General features: G+C 36.9%; 1 protein-coding gene and 3 long non-coding RNA genes across 5 annotated transcripts in view; 1 reads left to right on the top strand and 3 right to left on the bottom strand.

Moving 5' to 3' along the window:
• Window positions 1-12,966, top strand: part of LOC126822735 (uncharacterized) — a 46,901-nt gene that overhangs the window by 5,482 nt on the left and 28,453 nt on the right. The window contains exon 1 of one of the 2 annotated variants that reach the window (XM_056101267.1): window positions 3,856-3,970. The exons of the other annotated variant lie outside the window; for it this stretch is intronic. The gene's annotated coding sequence lies outside the window, so the exon portion shown is untranslated. Of the gene's footprint in view, window positions 1-3,855; window positions 3,971-12,966 lie in introns of those variants that run through there. 2 annotated transcript variants of the gene reach the window in all.
• Window positions 28-2,619, bottom strand: LOC130012981 (uncharacterized). The gene is made up of 2 exons (XR_008788237.1): window positions 2,108-2,619; window positions 28-371 (listed from the first exon to the last, which is right to left on the bottom strand). It is a non-coding gene; the product is annotated as an uncharacterized LOC130012981 (long non-coding RNA).
• Window positions 5,973-8,282, bottom strand: LOC130012979 (uncharacterized). The gene is made up of 2 exons (XR_008788235.1): window positions 7,774-8,282; window positions 5,973-6,275 (listed from the first exon to the last, which is right to left on the bottom strand). It is a non-coding gene; the product is annotated as an uncharacterized LOC130012979 (long non-coding RNA).
• Window positions 9,890-12,160, bottom strand: LOC130012983 (uncharacterized). Its single transcript, XR_008788240.1, has 2 exons — window positions 11,719-12,160; window positions 9,890-10,230 (listed from the first exon to the last, which is right to left on the bottom strand). It is a non-coding gene; the product is annotated as an uncharacterized LOC130012983 (long non-coding RNA).

Here is a 12,966-nt window from a genome sequence, read left to right as displayed (position 1 = left end):
GTTAAGAAAATAAAATTAAAACTATGATTGCAAGCAGTGTATTTAATACTATTAGTTGATGGTATACGTATATCATGTATAAGTGTTTGTGTATTGAATACTATTAGTTGATGATATATACGGTGGTGTAGACTATCTTTACATTATCCACCGCTCATGACTTATCTAGACTGTTGGTTCTCCACCAGTTGGTGATGGCGGTACCGTGGGAGCTGTAACTAGAAGAGGAGGACAGCTTGCTTTTCTAGTACGACCATTGAACCAAATAAAATACAAAGGTTGACAAGTACAGGCAATATCACCAATATAAACTGTACCATTATCAGGAATAATATGTGTAACTCCATTTAGGACAGCTTCACAGTTAGGACCTGTTACAAAGTCAAACATATTAATAGTAATTCGTTATCCAGACCCCATACCTACAAATCTATCGATCTATTTTATCAATTATATCTAAAATTATTAATCAATCTCTTTCATCTGGTCACTACCCTCAAGAACTAGTAGAAACCATTGGCAAACCATTCTCTTTCATCTGGTCACTTTTCCCAAAAACTACCAAAAGCCATTGGCAAACCACTCTTAAAGGAATCAAAATTGGATCCAAATATTCTGGTTAGTAATCTGTCTTCCATTCCAAAACTAATGGCGAGGTTTGTTCTACATCAGTGAAATAATCATATTTATTCCAACAACCTCGACAATCTATTACAATCGGCCTAAAAACAATACCACAGCGCAGAATCTACTTTACAATCCATTACAATCGGCCTAAAAACAATACCACAGCGCAGAATCCGCTTTACTCAAAAACATGGGCATGTTCTGAACATATTTTCTTCGTTTATAAATCTTTTTAAAGATAGATTATGTAAGATTTAGATAATGCCATAATAGCTCAACAATAGAATATGTAAAATGAAAATATTGAAAATTTCATTCAAATTACTTCATTCTGAGCTACGTTATCACTGTTTGTAGTTTTGACAAGATGTGTGCACAGTGGTAACCAGGGCACTGTTATATTCGAGACTTAGCCTCACTTTCCCATTTTTAAATTAAATTTTTAAATGGCGAAGCTTCATAATCCAGTTAAAATCTCGAGTATCCGATTCCATTGATAGTTGATTATGGTCTTATTTTGTTAACAAATGTCTAATTAATAGTTTATATAACATTACAGGCCTAAAAAAAGATCTGCAATAGGCTAAAGTAGCTAAGTCTTTAACTCAATATCATCCACGGTCATCGACATTGCAAACACCACTTATTGGTCTATGTAAATCAACATTGACGTTGTTATCGTACCGTGAAAAGGTTGGATTCTGATATCCGATATCTAAGACACCGTGAACATTTTCAAATGCCCGTGAGACTAAACATATCCCAGGGGCAAATACTCGCGAATACTATTAGTGTAGACTGGAATAACCAGATGACAAAGAATGGTATCCCAGGGGCGAATACTCGCGAATACTATAGCTGTATACTGGAATAACTAAACGTCAAACAATGCTACTCAATTGGGACATAACCGATTAGTATCACCCCATGTATATTAAAATAATCTGAGATATGTACGTAGTCAAATTATCCTGACTCGCATTGAATACGTTACCATAGTACCTGGAAGGAATCATATGTTAGTCTCATCTTACTGTAGTGACAGATAAGACCATTGGGTACTTAAACCACCGGTCTGGTGACTGTGCTGGTGGCCAGTTGACTATAATTAGTGATGGATATTGTGCAGGAGATAGTTCATGTTTTCACTTTCCAGACTTCGCGGTTTTTCGTATCCTCCGAAATATTAGACAGTTGTCCTTGTCGGGCCCTCATTCCTGCACCACCGACAAGGAGAAACCACGTCGGAAAATCCTGATCAACTTTCTCGGCAGGGATCGAACACCCGACATGCAAACTAGCGAGCCAGCGTCTTACCCAGTTGGTCACCGTGGCTCCCTCTCGAAATAAAAGTCGACTGTAGCTCGTTGTCCGGGCAAAATTTCCCCTCATAGCACACTGTATGGCGCGACAGCCTCTCCCCCACTTGGTCTCCGTAGCCCAAAAATAATACGATGTTGTATTAAGAAAAATATCTTACCATTAGGGCATGTCGGACAACATTTACCATCATGAGGAATGTTAAACGAATCAACACACGGGGCGGGGTAACAATCAATAACAACTGTGGTTACTTCATACTGTGCATCGCATGTACAATAGAGACAATCTTGTATAAAATGTATCTCTCCTGGGGATATCTCCATCCCGTCCCTACAAATACATTTCGGTATAGGTGTGGTTGGTAACGGCGTTGTAGATAGCGGTGGAGGCATCGCCAACGACGATGCGGATAACATCAATATCAATACAATTTGGACAAACATTTTGGTAGCTAGTGAGATCGAGAGTAGAAATCAAAGCTTTTATCTTACTCAAGTAATTCATCAAGTCATATGGTACAAACAGACTGTCAAAATATTTATTCAAACTTACCTGAATTTCTGTCAGTTTGATACAAGTTCTGACGACGTGGTTATTTCATTGGTTTAACTTGACAATCACCCACAAAACATCAATTCGACATTGATGTAATCCTTGCAGTTAAAGGGATATCATGTAATGTTAGTTAAAGAGCTGGCAGTTCTCGATATAATAGTTAAATTATAGATAATGACAACAAATATGCTGAATATTTCAGAAAACTTACTTCACTCTGAAACGACATATTAGCGATTCAATTTTAGGCCTAGCCTCGATCGTCATTACTACCGCTGGTACGATAATAAAACTATTACATGTATCACAAAACGTATTCAAATCCAGTAAATATCGCAGGCTAGCGATGACATCGTGAGTTGCATGTGGTCTTGATAAGATAATTAATGCCCAAATAATAATTTAGATAATATTTAAGGCCTAAAGAAAGACCTTCAATAGACAGATTTAGCTCTTGTATAATGTATGTTTATAAAGTAATTGTAATGGTGAATCAGACAGTAGTTGGACATGGTTAGTACACATTGCTTGATGAAATATTTTATCCATGATCTCCAGATAGGTGTTAGGAATTTTGACGATGGCTATAAGTCATCACACCTGTAGGTAAGAAATTATAAAGTCTGACATGGTTCTGGAGTATAAGGTCTGTAATTGCGCCAAGTGGCGAGGTTTCAATTCGACGCTTGTACATGACACGGATTATGGTTGCCTCTCCAGCCTCCTTGATTTCCAGACCCCCGCTTTACTTTCACTTTTAAAGAGCCTTTTGCGCATGTGAATTATTGAAATAAATTGAACCATGTTTATCCGGAATGGATCAACTTTGTGTCGAGTGTACGATAAACCCAATCTCTAGATTTGGGAGTACCTGTTAAAGACTCACAACTACAATAGGTAGACATGTGGTTTTATTTTCAACATGCGAGTCAAAATATATCGATAGATGATTGTTTTTTAATCTTGATATTAAAACTTGGTAGACAGGCGATTTTATTTTCAACATGAATATGTCAATAGATGAATTTTTTAAGCATGACCGTTTTATTTGTCCCGTTTCGATTGAATGACAGGTGAAAGATGATATATGTTTAAATTGACAAGAACTATATAGACACCTGAAAGCTGCTGTCATCTATTAACAACAGACCTGTATGTTGATTGTCATTACCACCAGATGTTTCTGATGCTTATTCTGCATTTTATTGTTTATTGTTTAAAACGTAAATTCTTGACATCAACATAAAGCTACCTCCACCATTTCTCTCTTCTAGAAATTCCTAGGGGTTGAGTAAAGATTTGTGTGTGTGAGTTAGTTGTATTTTACGTCCGCTTCCACCAAGGTGATATCGTAGACAAGCACAGATTAGTGGTGGTGATGTTTTTAAGGATCGGGGTTATTCTGTGTGGGCTACTGCATTGATTCAAAGAAACATCTGCTTACTGACTTATACTTCAGATGATGGTAAGAATTGTGCTATGCTTTTCGTGGGAATACTAAACGGTCGTTCCGTTAGGCACAAACTCTATATCTCTTACTTCTAAATAGTCAATTAAGACGGTTGGTTAACTCTACATCAATTCTAAAATACAATGATACCAAACCGAGGTCCCGTGAACTCATTGGCGTAGGCCGTGGCGCCACTGTCCCGGCAAACTGTATGGCCTTGCCCGTCTTGAAGAACCAATACTGTAACAAGAGTTTGTGCTCTCACGACCACGATGTTTTACACCAAATCTGAACAAGATCCGTCAAAACCTATAATCTAAATTTTGTTCAAAAGGTTTACGACAAAAATGGAATTACTGTGAAAAGTAAAGTCACTGAATATCGATAGGACTCGCCCTCACAAGAACAAAATGCTTAAAGCGCATGGAAAACAGAAAATCGATAGGTTTCTTCCTCTTGTGACCCCAATGTTTTAAATCAAAATTTGAAAGTATTTCGTTAAAAAAGCTAATATCGCGTTCACAGGGTGTTTGCATAATGGATATTAACTCACCACGAAAGATTCTATAAAGTTGAAAACCAATGACCAGAATGACCGACGGACAGGGTGCGGACCTTGTGTCGGTGTATCAAAATTGTCTGTCATGAGATAAGAGAATACGAGCAAAATAGAAAATGTTTGTGCATTCCCTAGTTTTATCAATTCTCTATTTAGACATTTTATAATAATACGACTTTATCCATTGGATTTGCTGAATAAACTATAATTATCGCTTGGAATGTGAAAGTAGAGAAATAATAAAATCAAGGGAATGCTCGAACTATTTCCATTTTCTCACGTTTTTTTATCTTGTGACCGTCAATTATTTTATGAATAGGGAAGCTTCGGTGGTGTTGGCCGAGAAATTCCATCGGGATTTTCCGGCGTGGTGTAGGACGGACGGACAGACAGGGTCCCGTGTACACATTGACGTGCACTTAAAATATCCCTTGGTAGCTGGAATTCGATAGCCCGTAGTGTAGCTGTCCGGGCAAAATGTCCCTCACAGTACACTGTGTGGCGCATACCCGTCTTCATTTATGAATGTTTCGAACAGATGTTTGTCTTGGAAATAATTATCAGTGACCTGAATATCGACATATAGCGGTATGTCTCTCTACTTCAATAGTAAGGATAACTCATGTTTTCCTTTCTTTGCGTCACTTCCCGTTTCTTCAAATCTTCGTTACGCAACTATCGTAGCGAAGAATTCAAAGTATATTTGGGGTGTGCTTAACCAGCACTATCACATATTGGTGGACACCAACATTCTCCTTTAAGGGGGATAATCTGACACCTGCTAAAAACGTTATTGGCGACGTTTATTGAGGGGAATTTAACACATGCTCCTGGCGTTATCGGTAACGTTTATTTAGAAGAATGTAACACACACTATAAACGTTATCCGTATCCTGCCCGAAGTTCATAATGCGAACCGAAAAACGTTCTGGGGCATATTAAATCCGTGCCACAAATAAATTATTCACGGTTGTAGTGAAGCGAGCAATGTGTTACGAGAACGTTCCAGAAACATTTCCAAAACCATTTTGTCCACTTATAACAATACTTAAATACCTGCTACCAATTTTAACAGTACTTTTAAATTAACTTATCCTACAACGGTTGTAAATAACGTTGGCTAACCACCCAAAACATAACCATATCTTATGTTTACCCATAGTTAACATGGCTATATCTAGTGTTTGCCCATACACTATTATTATATAAAAATCTGTTATTATTATATTGAACATAGCTATATCTTGTGTTTACCCATATTGAACATAGCTATATCTTGTGTCTACCCATATTGAACATTATATCCAGTGTTTACCCATATTCAACATAACTGGTATATCTTGATACCTTTTGTTTACCCACATTGAACATAGTTATATCTTGATATTTTGTTTCTAATGGACAATATGTATAAGCTGGGTTAGGGATTAAACAAGAGAAGTACAATAAAACTAAGTGTCGGATTTCAAGCAGTTTATTTAATAGTATCAGTTGCTGGTATATCATGTAGAAGGTTTGGTGTAGAATATCCTTAAATTATCTACCACTCATGACTCATCTAGCCTGTTGGTTCTGGACCAGTTGATGATGTAGGTATCGGTGGAGCTGTACCTAGAGGCACAAAACAGTCAGCTTTTCTGGCACCATCAAACGAAGAATAATCCACAGGAAGACACGAGCAGGGAATATCACCAATATAAACTGTACCATTATCAGGAATAATATGTGTAACTCCATTTAGGGCAGCTTCACAGTTAGGACCTGTTACAAAGTCAAACATATTAATAGTAATTCGTTATTAGACCCCATACCTACAAATCTATCGATCTATTTTATCAATTACAGTATATCTAAAATTATATCAGGTCACTACAAAAAGTCATTGACAAACCACTGTTAAAGCAATCGTACCTGGATCTAGATATTCTGTCGAATAACCGACCAGTTAGTAAACTATATTATATGTTAAAACTACTAACAAAGTTCTACATTAGTTTTCTCCAATAACCTCGACAATCCATTACAATTGGCCTACAAACAATACCACAGTACAGAATCTGCTCTACAATCGGGCTATTGATCAACCGAAATGTGTTCTGTTGGTACTTTTAGATCTCTCAGTCGCATTTGATGCGCTCGGTAGCGAGCGCCTACTCGACGAAATTGTCTTGCGTCGTTCTGTTTTAACAGGTTTTAGTCATATCTAAGCAATCGTACCCAAGCTGTCGGGATTATAGATTCACCATCTGAACATAATACAATACTTTGCGGGATACCGCAAGGTTCTGAACTCGGGTCTGCACTTTTTATTATCTTAACGAAAGTTATTACTAAGATTAATGAATGCTATTGTCTAAATATTGAAATTGTATACTACATCTGTCGCAGCCCCTGATACGAAATTCTTGCTTGGGTGACATTTCTTAAATTTAAATCGAAGCAAATCCGAACTCTGTTAAATTGAAACACAGTCGTTAAATCGTGTGCGTTTTATTTCAATAAATCACTTGTGCGTAGGTGTCTTTAGCAGTGGGAGGAAACCAGGGGATCCGGAAAAACCCACGAGGTTGGACATACAAGTGGGGAATCGAAACCACGTCACGTGGCTCAATAACACATCTTCTGATCGACAGTTACGATCCCAAAAATTTTGCAACTCGATTGTGTCATGCTGTCCACCAGCCGTCAAAGAATGCTACTGATTAGTATCATAACATGTATATCAAAAAAATCGGAGATATATACGCGTTAAATTTAATGCGTTACCATGGTTACTGGAAGGAATCATATGTTAGTCTCAAATTACCCTAGTGATAGATAAGACCATTGGGAACTTAAACCAACGACCCGGTGACTGTGCTGGTGGCCATTTGATATAAGACCATTGGGAACTTAAACCACCCCCCTGGTGACTGTGCTGGTGGCCATTTGATATAAGACCATTGGGGGTCTTAAACCACCAGCCTGGTGACTGTGCTGGTGGCCTTTGACTCGGTAGTTATCGTGTACCTAATTAAGGAAAGCAAGGCTTAAACCCTCATTCCAGTTGACTATAAAGAGAGACGGGTATTATGAAGGAGATAGTTCATGGCTTCACTTTCCAGAATGGTTATTATGTTAACTATAATGAGTTACGGGTATCATGCAGGGGGTAGTTCATGTGTTCACTTTCCAGAACATCCTTGATCCCTTCTCATTTTCGGAGTTCACAAGGCTAAAACACTGTTGTAATTATGTTGTATTAAGAAACATATCTTACCATTAGGACAGGTTGGACAGCAGTTGCCATCATTTGGTACATCTACAGAATCAACACATTCAATGACGAAACAATCACCATAAATGGTAGAAACTCCATACTGTGCATCGCATTCACATATTTCACAATCTGTTACATAATGTTTCTCGCCTTGGAATATCTCCACCCCGTCCCTACAGATACATGTCAGTACAGGCGGCGTTGGGTAAAGCGTCGTCGTTGGGTAAGGCGGTGGCATCGCCAACGACCATGCTGATAACATCAATATCAATACACTTTGGACAAACATTTTGATAGCTAGTGAGAACGAGAATAGAAATCATAGCTTTTATTTTACTCAAGTAAATCATCAAGCCATATGTTACAAACAGACTGTCAAAATATTTATTCAAACTTACCTGAATTTCTGTCAGTTTGATACAGCAAGCTCTGACGACGTGGTTATTTCATTGGTTTAACTTGACAATCACGCACAAAACATCAATACGACATTGATGTAATACTTGCAGTTAAAGGTAAGCTGACAGTTCTCAATATACAGCAAGCTCTGACGACGTGCTTATTTCATTGGTTTAACTTGACAATCACGCACAAAACATCAATACGACATTGATGTAATCCTTTCAGTTAAAGGTGCATCATTAGTTAAAGAGCTGGCAGTTCTCAATATAATAATTAAACTATAGATAATGATAACAAAATATGCTGAAAGTTTCGGAAAACTTACTTCACTCTAAACCAACATATTAGCGATTCAATTTTAAGCATAGTCTCGATCGTCATTACTACCGTTAGTACGATGATAAACAAATTCTCGATTATCCATGTGTACGATAAAATATCCATCACAAAACGTATTGAAATCCCTTAAATATCGTAGGCTAACAATGGCAACGAGAGTTGATTAATGTACAATTAACACTTGTGTCGAGTGTACGATAAACCGAATCTCTCTCTCTCTCTCTCTCTCTCTCTCTCTCTCTCTCTCTCTCTTATTATCAACATGCGTGTCAAAATAATGTCGATAGATGATTGTTTTTTAATCTCGATATTAAAACTTGGTAAACAGGTGATTCTATTTTCAACATGCGAGTCAATATGTCAATAGATGAATTTTTCAAACATGATATCTTTATTTGTCCCGTTATTTGGTTAAACTGACATGGACTGTACAAACATCTGAAAGCTGTTGTCATCTTTTAACAACAGTCCTGTGTGTTGATTGTCATTACCACCAGATGTTTCTGATGCTTATTCTGACTTTTATTTGTTTATTGTTTAAAACGTAAATTTTCGTTGAAATGAAATGTGACATGTGAGGCCAAATAAATCGGAATGCGCAAAGTCTAATAACGGGCCACAGACAAAACAAGTGAGAATATTGAGGTTAAGCGAGAAATGAGTTACGAGAACGTTCCACAAACATTTCCTAAAACCATTTGACCACTTATAACATTACTTAAATACCTGCTACCAACATTAACAGTACTGTTAAATTAACGTATCCTACAACGTTTTTAACCACCAAAAACCATATCTATATCTATATTTTACCCACATTGAACATAGCTATATCTAGATTTTACACACATTAAACATAGCTATATCTAGATTTTACCCACATTAAACATACCTTTATCTAGATTTTACCCACATTGAACATAGCTATATCTAGATTTTACCCACATTAAATATAGCTATATTTAGATTTTACCCGCATTAAACATAGCTATATCTAGATTTTACCCACATTGAACATAGCTATATCTAGATTTTACCCACATTGAACATAGCTATATCTAGATTTTACCCACATTAAATATAGCTATATCTAGATTTTACCCACATTAAACATAGCTATAACTAGATTTTAACCACATTAAACATAGCTATATCTAGATTTTCCCGACATTAAACATAGCTATATCTAGATTTTACCCACATTAAATATAGCTATATCTAGATTTTACCCACATTAAACATAGCTATATCTAGATTTACCCAAATTAAACATAGCTATATCCCGATTTTTATATGTTTTACCCATATGGACCATAGCTACGCTTATATCTATGGAGCTGTTTTAGGGTTACGAAAATAAAATTAAAACTATGTGTCTGATTGCAAGCAGTGTATTTAATACTATTATTGATGGTATTGATGTATAAGGGTTGGTATATTTAATACTATTAGTTAATGATATATACGGTGGTGTAGACTATCTTTAAATTATCCACCGCTCATGCCTTATCTAGCCTATTATTGGTTCTGAACCAGTTGGTGATGTTGGTATCGGGGGAGCTGTAATTAGAGCCATCGTACAGTTTGCTTTTCTGGCACCACCAAACGAAGAATAGTCCATAGGAAGACACGAGCAGGGAATATCACCAATATTAATTGTACCATTATCAGGAATAATATGCGTAACTCCATTGAGGACAGCTTCACAGTTAGGACCTGTTACAAAGTCAAACATATTAACAGTAATTCGTTATCTAGACCCCATACCTACAAATCAACTGAAGAAATACATGGATCTATTTTATCAATTATATCTGAAATTATTAACCAATCTCTTTCATCTGGTCACTTTCCCCAAGAACTAGTAGAAAACATTGACAAAACATTGTTAAAGGAATCGAACTTGGATCTAGATATTCTGTCGAATAACCGTCCAGTTAGTAATCTGTCTTCCATTCCAAAACTAATGGCGAGGTTTGTTCTACATCAGTTAAATAATCATATTTATTCCAACAACCTCGACAATCTATTACAATCGGCCTAAAAACAATACCACAGCGCAGAATCTACTTTACAATCGGGCTAGTGATCAATAGAAGTGTGTTAAGTTGGTACTTTTAGATCTCTCAATCGCATTTGATACGCTCGATACCATACAGAGGGTCTACTCGACTCATTATGGTTTTAGTCATATCTAAGCAATCGTACCCAAGCTGTCAGGATTATAAATTCTCCATCTAAACATAATACAATGCTTTGCGGGGTACCGCAAGGTTCTGAACTCGGACCTGCACTTTTTATTATCTTAACGAAAGTTATTACTAAGATTGATGAATGCTATTGTCTAAATATTGAAATTGTATATTACATCTGTCGCAGCCTCTGATACAAAATTCTTGCTTGGGTGACATTTCTTAAATTTAAATCGAAGCAAATCCGAACTCTGTTAAATTGATACACAGTCGTTAAATCGTGAGCGTTTTATTTCAATAAATCACTTGTGCGTAGGTGTCTTTAGCAGTGGGAGGAAACCGGGGGATCCGGAAAACCCCACGAGGTTAGACATACAAGTGGGGAATCGAAACAACGTCACGTGGCTCAATAACAGACCTTCTGATCGACAGTTACGATCCCAAAAATTTTGCAACTCGATTGTGTCTCGCTGTCCACCAGACGTCAAGGAATAATAATCCACTGGGGCATAACTGATTAATATCATCACATGTATATCAAAATAATCGGAGATATATACGCGTTAAATTTAATACGTTACCATGGTAACTGGAAGGAATCATATGTTAGTCTAAAATTACCCTAGTGATAGACAAGACCATTGGGTACTTAAACCACCGGTCTGGTGACTGTGATGGTGGCCATTTGATATAAGACCATTGGGTACTTAAACCGACCTGGTGACTGTGCTGGTGACCTTTGACTCGGTAGTTATCTTGAACCTAGTTTATGAAAGCAAGGCTTAAACCCTCATTCCAGTTGACTATAAAGAGAGACGGGTATTGTGAAGGAGATAGTTCAAGGTTTCACTTTCCAGAATGGTTATTATGTTGACTATAATGAGTTACGGGTATTATGCTGGGGATAGTTCATGTGTTCACTTTCCAGAACCTCATTGGTCCCTTCTCATTTTCGGAGTTCACAAGGCCAAAACACTGTTGTAATTATGTTGTATTAAGAAACATATCTTACCATTAGGACAGGTTGGACAACAGTTGCCATCATGTGGTACATCTACAGAATCAACACATTCAAAGAAGAAACAATCACCAATAATGGTAGATACTCCATACCCTGCAACGCATTCACATATTTCACAATCTGTTACATAATGTGTCTCTCCTGGGGATATCTCCAGCCCGTCCCTACAGATACATATCTGTGCAGGCGGGGTTGGGTAAGGCGTGCATACTGCTTTAGGCACGTCGAAACCAGTATATAAATTATTACCGGAGTCTTCACAGCTGCAGACATAATTATCAAAGTAAAACGGCTCACCAGCAGTAATAATCTTCCTGTCTGAAGGATGTGGACCATATACAGCCTCACATAGAGGTGGTGGCATCGCCAACGACCATGTGGATGATAGCCAAATCAATACAATTTGTACAAACATGTTGGTAGCTAGTGAGATCGAGAGTAGAAATCAGAGATTTTATATTACTCAAGTAATTCATCAAGCCATATGTTACAAACAGATTGTCAAAAACTGTATTCAAACTTACCTGAATTTCTGTCAGTTTGATACAACAAGCTCTGACGACGTGGTTATTTCATTGGTTTAACTTGACAATCACCCACAAAACATCAATTCGACATTGATGTAATCCTTGCAGTTAAAGGTTCATCATGTAAGATCAGTTAAAGAGCTGACAGTTCTCAATATAATAATTAAACTATAGATAATGACAATAAATATGCTGAATATTTCAGAAAAATTGCTTCAATCTGAACCAACATGTTCGCGATTCAATTTTAGGCCTATAGCCTCGATCGTCATTACTACCGTTAGTACGATAATAAACAAATTCTCGATTATCCATGTTTACTAGAAAATATCCATCACAAAACGTATTCAAATCCCTTAAATATCGCAGGCTAACAATGGCAACGAGAGTTGATTAATGTCCAATTAGATAATGCTTAAGGCCTAAAAAAAAGCCCTGCATTAGGCAGATTTATCACTTGTATAATGTATGTTTAACTTACTACTGTTCATAATCCAGTAAATATCGCAGGCTAGCGATGACATCAAGAGTTGATTTTGGTCTGTTTTGTCAATTAATTTCTAATTAATAATTTAGATAACATTTAAGGCCTAAAGAAAGACCTTCAATAGACAGATTTAGCTTTTGTATAATGTATGTTTATAAAGTAATTGTAATGGTGAATCAGACAGTAGTTGGGCATGGTTAGTAAACATTGCTTGATGAAATATTT

This window comes from Patella vulgata, chromosome 5, assembly GCF_932274485.2.
Source record: "Patella vulgata chromosome 5, xgPatVulg1.2, whole genome shotgun sequence".
In the NCBI taxonomy this organism is placed as follows: domain Eukaryota; kingdom Metazoa; phylum Mollusca; class Gastropoda; family Patellidae; genus Patella; species Patella vulgata.
Note: the sequence above shows the minus strand (reverse complement) of the source record. Positions and strands in the feature narration are given on the sequence as shown.